Genomic DNA, 11,389 nt, shown 5'->3' with positions numbered 1-11,389 from the left:
TTTGATATGTTCTGAACTTATGTTCTTTGTTAGATATGATTAGCAAGTACTTTCTCCCAATCTGTGGCTTTTCATTTCCGTAGTAGTATTTGTTTGAAGAAGAAAAGTTTTTCATTTTGATGAAGTCCAATTTATCAAATTTTTACAGATCATGCTTTTGGTATCATACCTAAGAAATCTTTGCCTTACCCAGGGTCACAAAAATATTCTCCTTTGTTGTATCCTAAAGTTTAGTTCTTATATTTAGGCCTGTGATCCATTTTGAGTTAATTTTTGTGTCTGGTGTAATACAAGGTCTAAGTTTTTTTGTTTTGTTCTTTTATTTTTGTGCATGTGGATAGCCAGTGGTCCCACTACCATTTGTTGAAAAGACTGTCCTTTCCCTATTGAATTGCCTTCACACCTTCATCAAAAGTCAACTGACCATAAATATAACAGTTTATTTTTAGACTCCCAATTTTGATTTATTCACATCTATCCTTATGCCAGTACTGTACTGTCTTGATTTCTGTAGCCTTAAAATAAGTTTTGAAATCAGGTTGTGCAAATACTCCAACTTTGTTCTTCTTTTTAGACTTTCTTTTGTCTCTTCTTTGTGACAATTTTTTTTTTTGGGGGGCCATGCTGCCCTGGCATGCTGGATCTTGGTTCCCAGACCAGGGATATAACCTGGCCCTGCAGTGAAATTGCCGAGTCCTAACCACTGGACTGCCAGGGAATTCCCTCTCTGTGACAATTTTTAATGGTTGCAGGATAGTTCATAAAACAGATGTTTTACAATAAATGTACTTCCTCATTTAATTGTTCCAGTCTTATTTTTTGTATTGTTGTTGTTAACTTTGTAAAGAATATCTTTATGCCTATATCTCTTGTTTCCTCTTGGTTGTAGAGTTTCTTAAGGTGAATTCCTGGGAGAGGGGCTACTGGATCCAAGGCTACGAGTGCGTGTTCCCTCCTGTTTTGTGTAAAGGGGCAGCCCTGACAGGGAGGGCAGTGATTTTCACACTGAGCCGCTAACGCTTGTTGAGCACTTAGCAGATGCCACGCATTGCGTTGTTAAATGCTTCACACCCTTTATTTCACTGACTCTTCACAACTACTCTTAAAGTAGATGTGATTATCTCCACTTAACAGAAGAAGAGTCAAGTACTTGGACCTAGTTTGACCAGCAGATAGATGGCAGGGCCAAGACTGCAGCCCAGAAGTCTCCCTGATTTCCAGCTGAAATATCTTGGCTCGTCGTAAGCAGTTGTGATTTGCTCGCTGGGAGAATCATTTGGGAAGGAATTCACTCATCCGCTTCCTCAGTCTTCACCAGACATCATCTTCCCTGAGTGTCTTTATCAACACTTTCATTACTTGTCACAATAGCTGCATGAGGACTTGTGGACTGAGGTGACCCATTTTATAGGCAGGAAAAACTGTTAGGAGCTTAATAGAACTACCAAGAAATTAAAGATCAACCACCGGAGGAGGCCGGGAAATGATTCTGACGCTTTAATTAAGGCCTCCTAGCCTTCTTCGGTCTCTCATAAGTGACTATTGAACAAAGGGACAGCTTCCTATTTTGGTTTCATGTTAAATTTTGAGAGAGAGGATTCAGCTGAAGTCTTTCCAGGCTTGGGGCTGGGCTTTTGCACCCTCTATAGATATTCTAACTCCATATCTTTTTCCACACTCTCTTCCCACCCAAGATCTCACAAGCCTGTTAAACTGAGGACACGGTATCTCTTGCTCCCTTGGCCTGGAGTGTGTACCGAGAAAAGACTGGGACGTGACGGAGTACACAGCGGAGGGGCCGTCCCACCGAACAAAGCGAGTGTCTGGGCCGGGGAGGACATACAGCATCGCTGTCCTCGCTCAGAGGAGCAGCCGCGGACAAAGCAGCTGGGGCCTTGCCTGCGAGCCCGCAGCTCCGAGTAATGGAGGCTCTGAGCTCAGCTGAGCAGGCCCTATGCAAGTGGCCCAGGCCAGGAGAGCCTGGGTGTCTGCTTTGTCCAGGTGGGAATCTGGGCTGCCTGGCCCAGGTCTAGGCCACGCTCAGTCAGAAGCTGGCACGGATGATGGCACTGGGTCTGGTTTCATTCCAGGGCTGTGCCCTGAAACAGCATGAGGCTGAAAGTAGCTCTCCCTTCCCTGGGGAGATGCTGAGGACATGCAAAGCTAACGCTTCATGCTCCCCGACCCCACCCCTTCTAACCACCTACAGCAGAACTAACCCCGCATCCAGGCTATTTAGTTTTCAAATATAGTCCTCTGCCCAAAATGACCTTCCCATTTCCCTATCTGCATTCTTCCAAGAGAGGCTCAAATCCTACCTAAATCATTGATTCTGCATGAACACCTTCTGCCTGCTAGGGGCCCATGCTGATCTGGGGGTTGTCCTGGGGTCCCTGGTACGTGAACCATCTCTCCTTCCCCAGTGGTTGCTCAGCATTCTGTCTCTATCGCTGGTAGAGTTTTTACGCAGCTGGGCTGTCATTCTGCTCCACCATCTGAGGCCCGGCTCTGGAGCTTCTTCTCTTTTTTTTTTTTTTTGCATCACGCGGGCCTCTCACCGTTGTGGCCTCTCCCGTTGCGGAGCACAGGCTCCGGACGCGCAGGCCCAGCAGCCACGGCTCACGGGCCCAGCCGCTCCGCGGCATGTGGGATCTTCCCGGACCGGGGCACGAACCCGTGTCCCCTGCATCGGCAGGCGGACTCCCAACCACTGCGCCACCAGGGAAGCCCTGCATCTTCTTTTCTTTCTCTTGATTCTGAGCTTCTCTCTCTCAGCCTCTGGCTCAGCAAGCTGATTCTCATCTCCTGGTTCTTAATATTTAACCACGAGATTCTTTTGTTGTTGTCGTTTTCCTCATCACCTCCCTGTAACAAGGGAGGTAAGTGTTTCTTGTCATGTGCTCTGGGAAACACTGTTATACTTGTAACCCCAGCTTGGAGGACTGGCTCAGATTCTGATTGCTCCCTTGACTCAGTTTGATTTTGGCCTTGTTATCCCAGGACAGACCTAAGCTATGACCATCCAGCCATACATCCTCTGCAGCAAGAACTGTCTTCCTTCCTTAAATATATATAGATTTTAGTTGTAAACGGCTTTTGCTGTAGAAAAAATTACCTTATAGCGAAGGAGGTAGAGTTGCGATGGTAGATGGAGCTGGGTGTGGAGAATAGATTCCTCTGAACTTCTGGAAAATGTTCTTTTTGCAGAGGGGATTGAGAGTGAGGATTGGGGTTCAGTTCAACGGGTCCCCCATAATTATAGAGACTGGTCAAGAGGGGACCAAGCAAAGGACCCTTCTGGCCTCCTTGTATCTTTTGAGTGCTGACCACGTTTTCCTTCTGAAGCTCTCTCCTGCCTCAATTCTTTTCCTACTTTTGCATACCTTCTCAGTCTTCCTTGCTGGGTCCTCTTTTTTTACCCACTTCTTAAATGTTGGTGTTCCCTAGAGCTCCCTTTTCTTCTTTTCTCCATTGACCCACTATGTGATCTCAATCTATCCATCCCACCAATTTAACTTCCACATATTTGTTGAGGATCCTCAAATGTACCTCCAACTTAACCATCTTCTGGAACTGCAGACCTGTGGATAATCAGCTGTGTCCTGCTCTGCCTTTCCCTTTCCCCTGGGGACACAAACATGCCCAAACAATCTAATCCTCATTTCTTAGAGACGGGCTATGGGAGCTGAGGACAGAATGAGGCATTGGCTCATCTGTCTACTCATCCATTCCGCAAACACCATGCCTCCTGCTGTTTGCCAAGCACTGGATCAGACACCAGGAAACGAAAGAGGAGTAACGCACGGTGCCCATTGTCAAGAGCCCAGATCTGTGTAACATACAGAAACATAACATATAATACAATGTGGTTAACGCAATACTTGACATATATAAACAAAGTAGGATGGGCACCAGATGTGGGAATTACTAAATCTGCCTGTAGAATACTTCAAAGGTAGGGTACCTGGAGAAATTCCTGGAGGCCTCTGGGTTCTGATGCATGTGGGCATTCAAGCACTTACAGACAGGTGCTCAGTAAATATTTAGCACCTGTGAGCATGGGCACCAGTGCTAAGAATGGTGGAACAGGAAGAATGAAGGTGAAGGCATTGCTGATATCGTGGAGCACCCATCCTGACCCTGATCTCCAGACTTCTTTCACATGACGGAAGAGTAGACCACTCACTCTCTTTTTAAAGCCCCTGCAAACACTTTCCTTGCCACCTAACAAAATTCTTAACTGACATGGAAAAGAATCTTAGAGGTCAACTAGCCCTGTGTAGAGCAGAGCTCTGAATCTTATACCTACTGTTAAACCTGAGGTTCTCTGCAGTTGGACATGGGGCTGTGCCCCCCATTAACCTTCCTACCCTGTGACTGCCCGTGATGCCCTTCTGCAGACCCCTAAGTCTCCAGGGAAGATAGCCTGCAGACCACCATGTCCTCTCTTTCTCTCTCTCTCTTTTTTTTGTTTTTTTTTTTTTTTGGTTGAGGAAATAAAAACCCTGAGAAATCAAGTAATATGCCCAAGGTCACACAGCTAGATTGTGCTAAAGCCAAACCTGGATTAAAATTTTAGTGCTCTGCCCACGGTTTTGCTTTAGTTTTTTTCCCTTTACAACTCTGATTTGCTGAGATTGAAAGAGATAAAGCAAAAATGCTAATGAAGAATGGAAGTTTAGACTCCGAAATGTAGGAATTAAAAAGAGGGGGAAAAAAGGAGTAAGGAAGAGACAGGAGAAAACACCGGACTGCAGCGTAGAGACTGTTATCTGTTAACTTACTATTTGTCCGGGGTTACTTGGGGAGGCTGAGAAATCTTGGTCCCCTAATACTGCCTTGTCACTGCTGTGGTAGATTTTCTTTCCTAGCGTAAAAATATTACTGTAATCAATCAGGCATTCTGCAGATTCCACAGATCACGTGTATGTGCACAGCACTGTGTGAGGTGCTGTGTAGATACAAAGGAATAACAGAGATGGCTCTGCCCAGGAGGTACTGCTCTGGGGATTTTTGCCCAACTTCAACGTCCACTTAACTTCCCGCTCTGCACCCATTCACAGAAAGCTGACAGCCTACAGAAATGCACCCTGGGCCCAGCTGATTGGACCAGAGGTGTCCATTTGACCCACAAAGAATCAATCAGTAAGGTAAAGTAAAGTAAAGTAAAGTGGTACTCACCACTGGGACCACTAGTGGTGAGTAAAACGGACACAGGCTTTTGCCTTTGCAAAATTTATAGTCCGGAGGAGAGGGCCTAAATAATAAACAAATCCAAATTATAAAACTGTGAATTATAATCGTCACTTTGCGGGGACAGTGGCGTTGGACCTCGGGAGTCATCCATTCAGATCACTATCTTTGGGAGGCCCTGAGGTGAGGGCAGGGGTGTGAGGTACCCGGCAAGGCTGGCTTGAAAAGACCGCTGGGTCAGAAACAGCTCTGCTCCCTGAGCAATAATATGTAAGTGTCGGTCTATGCTAAGAGATACTGCCCTGGAGGAAACTGAAGGTGGCCTGAGAAGACAGTGTTTGGACCCCGGCTGTGTCCTCGTCCTCGGGGTGTCAGGGAGTGTTCGCAAGGTCAGCTCCAGGCCGGACCTCTTCCTGGACCCTCAGGTCTATGCTGGGCCGCCTGCTGTGCCTCTCCGCTTGGATGTCCCTTAAGCCCCTAACGCCCAACACCTCCAAAGCAGAAGCTGTCATCACCCTGGTCCTGCCTCTCTCTCTATTCTCCTCCATTTCAGCCTTGGGCATCACCATCCACGCCGCCTTACAAGCAAGAATCTCTAGCCTGCCCCTCTAGCCCTTACTTCCCACTTCAATGAGTCTCCCAGTTCATTCATTCATCCACAGAGGTGAACAAAATCCAGAGGTGAACAAAACAGTCCCTTCAGCTTCTGGAACTTTGCCGCCCACATATAAGTCTTTCCTCTGCCCTGTGCATCCTGCCCTTCCGGTCACTGCCCCGGCTTAGTCTCCTCCACACTTCAGCTGCGGCTCCAGCCCCCTCATCTCCCTGCCACTGCCCTACCCTCCTGATCTCATCCTCACACCCTGACTAGCTTTCACTCCAAAATGCAAATCTGTGTCTCTCCCTTGCTAAAAATGTAAATTAAATTAAACTAAATAATATTGGAGCTGCCAACTTTTTCTTTTGCCAAATAAATCATTCGAAATGATAACCATTTAAAGATCACTATCTTGACTTCCCTGGTGGTGCAGTGGTTAAGAATCCGCCTGCCAATGCAGGGGACACGGGTTCAAACCCTGGTCCGGGAAGATCCCACATGCCACGGAGCAACTAAGCCCGTGTGCCACAACTACTGAAGCCTGCGCACCTAGAGCCCATGCTCCGCAACAAGAGAAGCCACTGCAATGAGAAGCCCGTGCAATGCAACAAAGAGTAGCCCCGGCTCGCTGCAACTAGAGAAAGCCTGCATGCAGCAATGAAGACCCAACCAGCCAAAAATAAATAAATATCACTATCTTTTCATAAAAAAAGGTCATTGTAACCAAACAGTTAAAAAAAAAGGAATATAATTTTAGGGAGGAAGAAATGTCCTTTAAAGGAGACAGATGTCCATATTTTTCTCATTTCAGCAGGACCTGTGAAAACTCCATCATGGCAGACTGGGAACCGTGGGCCTGTGGATGGACAACCAGCCTCCCCAAGATGCACCCAAACTCCCGGCCCTGCCCTCCTCTACCGACCCCGCCTCCCACCCAGCCCTGCCTGGAATTGGCAATGCAGAACCCCTTTGGCTTCTCCCACAGACCCTGGTGTTCTTGCCCGATGACACATTTGTTCTCTCTCTTCCATTTTGCCGGGAAGGCTCATGCCACCTTGCTTGGCTGGGCTACTCTCACTCACCTCCGAGGCCCAGCCCAAGCATGAGCTCATCCAGGAAGCCCTTGGCTGTTGAAGCCTCCCCACAGCCTCCATACACACGTACACTCTGCGCTCCATAGCACGCGGCAAATCTCTTTTTAGCTCTTGCTGACCCAAGTCCTTAATTTATAGCCCAGATTGCCTCCCCCTGTCCCCATTGTACGGTCTGCAAGGTCACCCCGGTCATCTAGACTTTAGAAGTACTTCTGCTTCTGCAGAGATGGAAGTTACCACCCTCCCAGCTCTCCTGATTCCTGACCCTTGCCACGCCCCCTTTGTCTATTGCAGCCCACCCCAACCCCCTTAGGGTTTCTGAGCCTACCTGGGGGGCTGCCGGTCCCACACTCAGTCTGCATCCTGCTTCCCTGCTGCCTCTTGGGTCCTCACAGCAGCTTTTCCGTCTCCTTCCCACAAGTAACAGCAGAATACCAGACTTACAGAAGGTTTGAGGGAGAGAGGGATTAGTCTGCAGTCAAGGATCGTACAGGCAGCAGCTTAAAAGTATGTATGAAATAGCAGTGTTCCTTAATTCTACCAAACGTTCTGTGGCTTCAGCTATGGCCCACAGAGAGTGCCCTTAGATGTCTGCCCTGGGGTGAGGTTCGTCTCTTCCTGAAGCCCATCAACACATGCATATTTTCTTTTCACTCACCAGTCCCCATTCCTGTCATTTCCCTGTGTTTCAGTCTGCATTCGCTCCCCTCACTGGGATCTGGGTTTGTCTTCGGATGTCCAACACTCACGAATGAATAAAAGAGTGTGCCCCCCATGGCAGCATACTCCAGCAGCAGGAGCCCTGAAGCCAGTTTCCCCGCCTCCTTAGGCAGGGGTGAGCTCCCTCTGCCACCAGGCTCTGTGAGTGGGAAGGGGGCAGTCCAGAAAGCAAGTCCCTGGGGTCGGTGGGATTTGGTTTATTTGTTTGGGTTAGTGATTTTTATTTTTATTTTTTCTTAGCGATTTGTCAGCACAACTTCTCTGCTAAGCAGGAGCTTCTGGGGACAGGGACTTACTTATCTTTATCTCTCCAGGATGAAGCATTCAGTAAATGTTTGCTGAACGAATTAAAGAGCTCATGAGAGGAACTAACTGAGCTTAACAAATAGTGAGCAAGGAAGAAATATTTGCTGAAGAATAGAACGAATCAGTGGCTTGGTGAATACATCCTAAACGGCTGTACCCTTACTCCACTTCTTAGCAGACTCATCTTTCTGTTTGACTCAGGCAGTTAACATGACCCCAACTCCTCATGACATTCAGCTTGGTGTGACCTTGGGTTGCATACAGTCTAGTGGCTAAGGACTCAGGCTCTGCAGTCAGATAGATGAAGGTTCAAGTATCTGTTGCTTGGGAATTCTACATGACCTTGAGCAGGGCACACAGTTTAAGTCTGATTTTCCTCCTTTTAAAATTCAGAATGGTAACAGTACTGACTCAAAAGGTTTGAAGAAGGATCAATGGGGATAACCCACCTAGCGTGCATAGCATAACGCTTTAATGCCTAGCACATAGCAAGCACTCAATAAATGTGAGTGCTGTTATTAAGTATTGCCATTGTATTCTCATTATCATCCCAGGTGTCTGGGCTCAGTGAGAAGGCTCTAAGCCCCTTCCCAGGACAAAGGTTTCACCTCTCTGGAGATTATAGTTACCCCTCTTTGCCAGGTACAGTGGCACTAGGTAGAGATGTTCTGATAATTCTAAGTGGGTGGTCTTTAAGCCTGGTTTGGAGAGTGGGTGGTTTGTTTAAACAGCCTAATCTATTTTTTCTCTTTTAACAAAACTTTACAAGAAATGCCAACACACAACAGGATCAAAGAGAAGTGTTAATGAGTGCAGCTTCTAGGGTCATTTGCTGGAATTCTGACTCCTTCAGTTACCAGTACGTGAGATTGCCCAAATTATCCAGCTAAGCCTCAATGATCGCATCTTCAAAATGGGCATAATAATGGTACGCACATGACAGGGCAGTTGCATGAGCTAATGAATATAACAAAGGCACCTGCTGTGTGCTCAAAGGTTAGCATTTATTATATGAGCATCTGATGGTGGAAGAGAGGATAAAGCAGCTCCCAAGCATGGTTCAGGCGTTTCCACTGGAACCATGTTTTAAAACTCCAGATCTTACTAGTTACATTGTTCTGATTTTGTTGCAGGAAGGGGGACCCCTTCCAGGGTCCCAGAGTGGGCTGTTGTCTAACACTCGGAAATGAATTGTCCGAGGAGACACACGTGCTGACAAAGCAAAAGACTTCATTGGGAAGGGGCGCCCGGGCAGAGAGCAGCAGGGTGAGGGAACGCCGGAGAGCTGCTCTGCCACGTGGCTCGCAGTCTCGGGTTTCATGGTAACGGGGTTAGTTTCCAGGTTGTCTCTGAACAAGCATTCTGACTCAGGGTCTTTCCTGGTGGCGCGCACATGGCTCAGCCAAGATGGATTCCAGTGAGAAGGATTCTGGGCGGTTGGTAGGACATATAGGCTGGCGTCTTCTCTCTCCTTTTGACCTTTCCGGAATTCTTCCAGTTGGTGGTAGCTTGTTAGTTTTGTGTTCCTTACCAGGACCTCCTTTTGTTAAGATAACTCATGCAAGTAGCTAGTACATTGCCTGGCCAGGGTAGGCAGTTTCAGTCAGTGGTTCCCCTAACAATTTTACATCTGTCTAGATTGGTGCCACGATGCCCAGGAACATTGCAGAATGCCTTTACTATGACCAAGCTCTTAGTTTTCTCCATGAACCCTAATATGACAGAAAACTGCTTTGGAAAATCTCAGTTCTTCCCTAAGCTGAGGGTCACGTCATTCATCCTTGACTTTAAAAGCTGTATTTATAGATGGGAAGGGAATCGCATCTAAATCATGCAGGCCCTGCCCGTGTCACACTCAGTTTAATTGGACTCACTCTGAAAAGGATGGCCCTGCCTTTTTATTAGTTAATCAAGAAAAATAGAAACAATTATATGGTCCAGGATGCACCCTGAACCCTTTTCAAGGGCAGTAATAACATGTCCTGCCTGAATCAATTTGAACTAAACTGGATTGCTTTGATCTAAAAAATACTGCAACTTTTACAAATGTGTCATTTTTGCAGACATATTTTTTCCAGTTATATAAAGACCACAGATGAGTCACATGTCATTTGTAAACCCAAAAGGAACTAGATTACGGAATAGATATACCTGAAATCAAAACAAGATTTATAAAAACCACACCAGGATTTTCTCCAGTAAAAAGAGATGATTTTCAAAAATCAGGAAAAATAAATAAATATTAGCACTATTTCCTAGATTTTTCAGTCTAAATAGTCAAAGTAATAAGATCCAGGTTTAATTGGTTCCATGGATCCTTGATTAGCTGGAATTCTTTGGGAATAGCATGCTTTGGTTCATTGGATTTTCTCTACCTTGTAAGAAATTTTTCTAGAACATAGCTTTATCCTTCCCTTCCTCCTTCCTTCCTCTCTCCCTCCTATTTTCTCTCCTTCCTTTCTTAAAAATGAATATAAGGGATAGAATTTAATCTTTCAGATCTTCTGGACAATCATTCTGAACACAAAAATTCACTGTTCAGTCTTGAAATAAGGAAGTTGGCTTGATTAATTCTCTGGACAATTGAATAGCAAATAAGTTTATGGTTATTTGACAAATCCCTAGTCTTTCTCTGTGATATAGTCTTCATTTATTTTCTTTATGGCATGCAATACTCTCTGAAAATAAACTATTCATTTTTGTGTGTGTTTCCTATCTGCCTGGCCCCCTCAAATGTAAATGCCATGGGGCAGGGAGCCTGTCTACTTCCCACCTGAATCTTTAGCGTTTCGAGGTGCCTGGCATGAGTCAGCCACTTCATAAGTATTTGCTGGATAATGAATACCTTGGTTTTTATCACCAAAAAGTCGAGTCTAAACATTTCTCCTTGGCTCTGGCTCAACGACGCCTTGCCAAAATGCCATCCCAAGAAGTCCTTGCTTTTCACCACGTGAGGCTCCAAAAACTATATTATAAAGTTGATCAATACAAAGCAAATTCTATTTTCTCAGAAGGAGGGGGAACCTCTTCTGAGGTAAAGGTATTCAATTTGAGAATATCTTAAAAGAACCCATATGTGTACCCAAAATAATAGCGAAAGGACAAAAAAACCTCTCTAAACCACTATAAACAGCTGCAATATTAAAATTATCTGCTCGATCACTGGTCTTTAAACTGTGCTCCTCAGCCCTGCAGGTTCAGCCCGGGACTTCCTTGAATGGCAGAAGGGGAGTCTCACGAATGGGCCCCCACTCCCTCAACTCTCCCCCGACACCCAACCCTTCGGTTATACTTAAAGAAAGACTTCCGTGGTTAAGGAAGGCTTGAAAACCAGAGTTCTAGATCTAGATTACCACCACCTCTCACTGTACGCCACAGCGCCCCAGTTGATTTCTATTCACTTAGCCATTCAGAAGTATTTCCTGAGCGCCTCCAGTGCACCGGCCTGGATATGCATCTTCAGATCAAGCAAAGTCTC

This window comes from Phocoena sinus, chromosome 17 (genome assembly GCF_008692025.1).
Source record: "Phocoena sinus isolate mPhoSin1 chromosome 17, mPhoSin1.pri, whole genome shotgun sequence".
Taxonomy (NCBI): Eukaryota; Metazoa; Chordata; class Mammalia; order Artiodactyla; family Phocoenidae; genus Phocoena; species Phocoena sinus.
The sequence above is the reverse complement of the archived record's forward strand: the minus strand, read 5'-3'. Positions refer to the sequence as shown.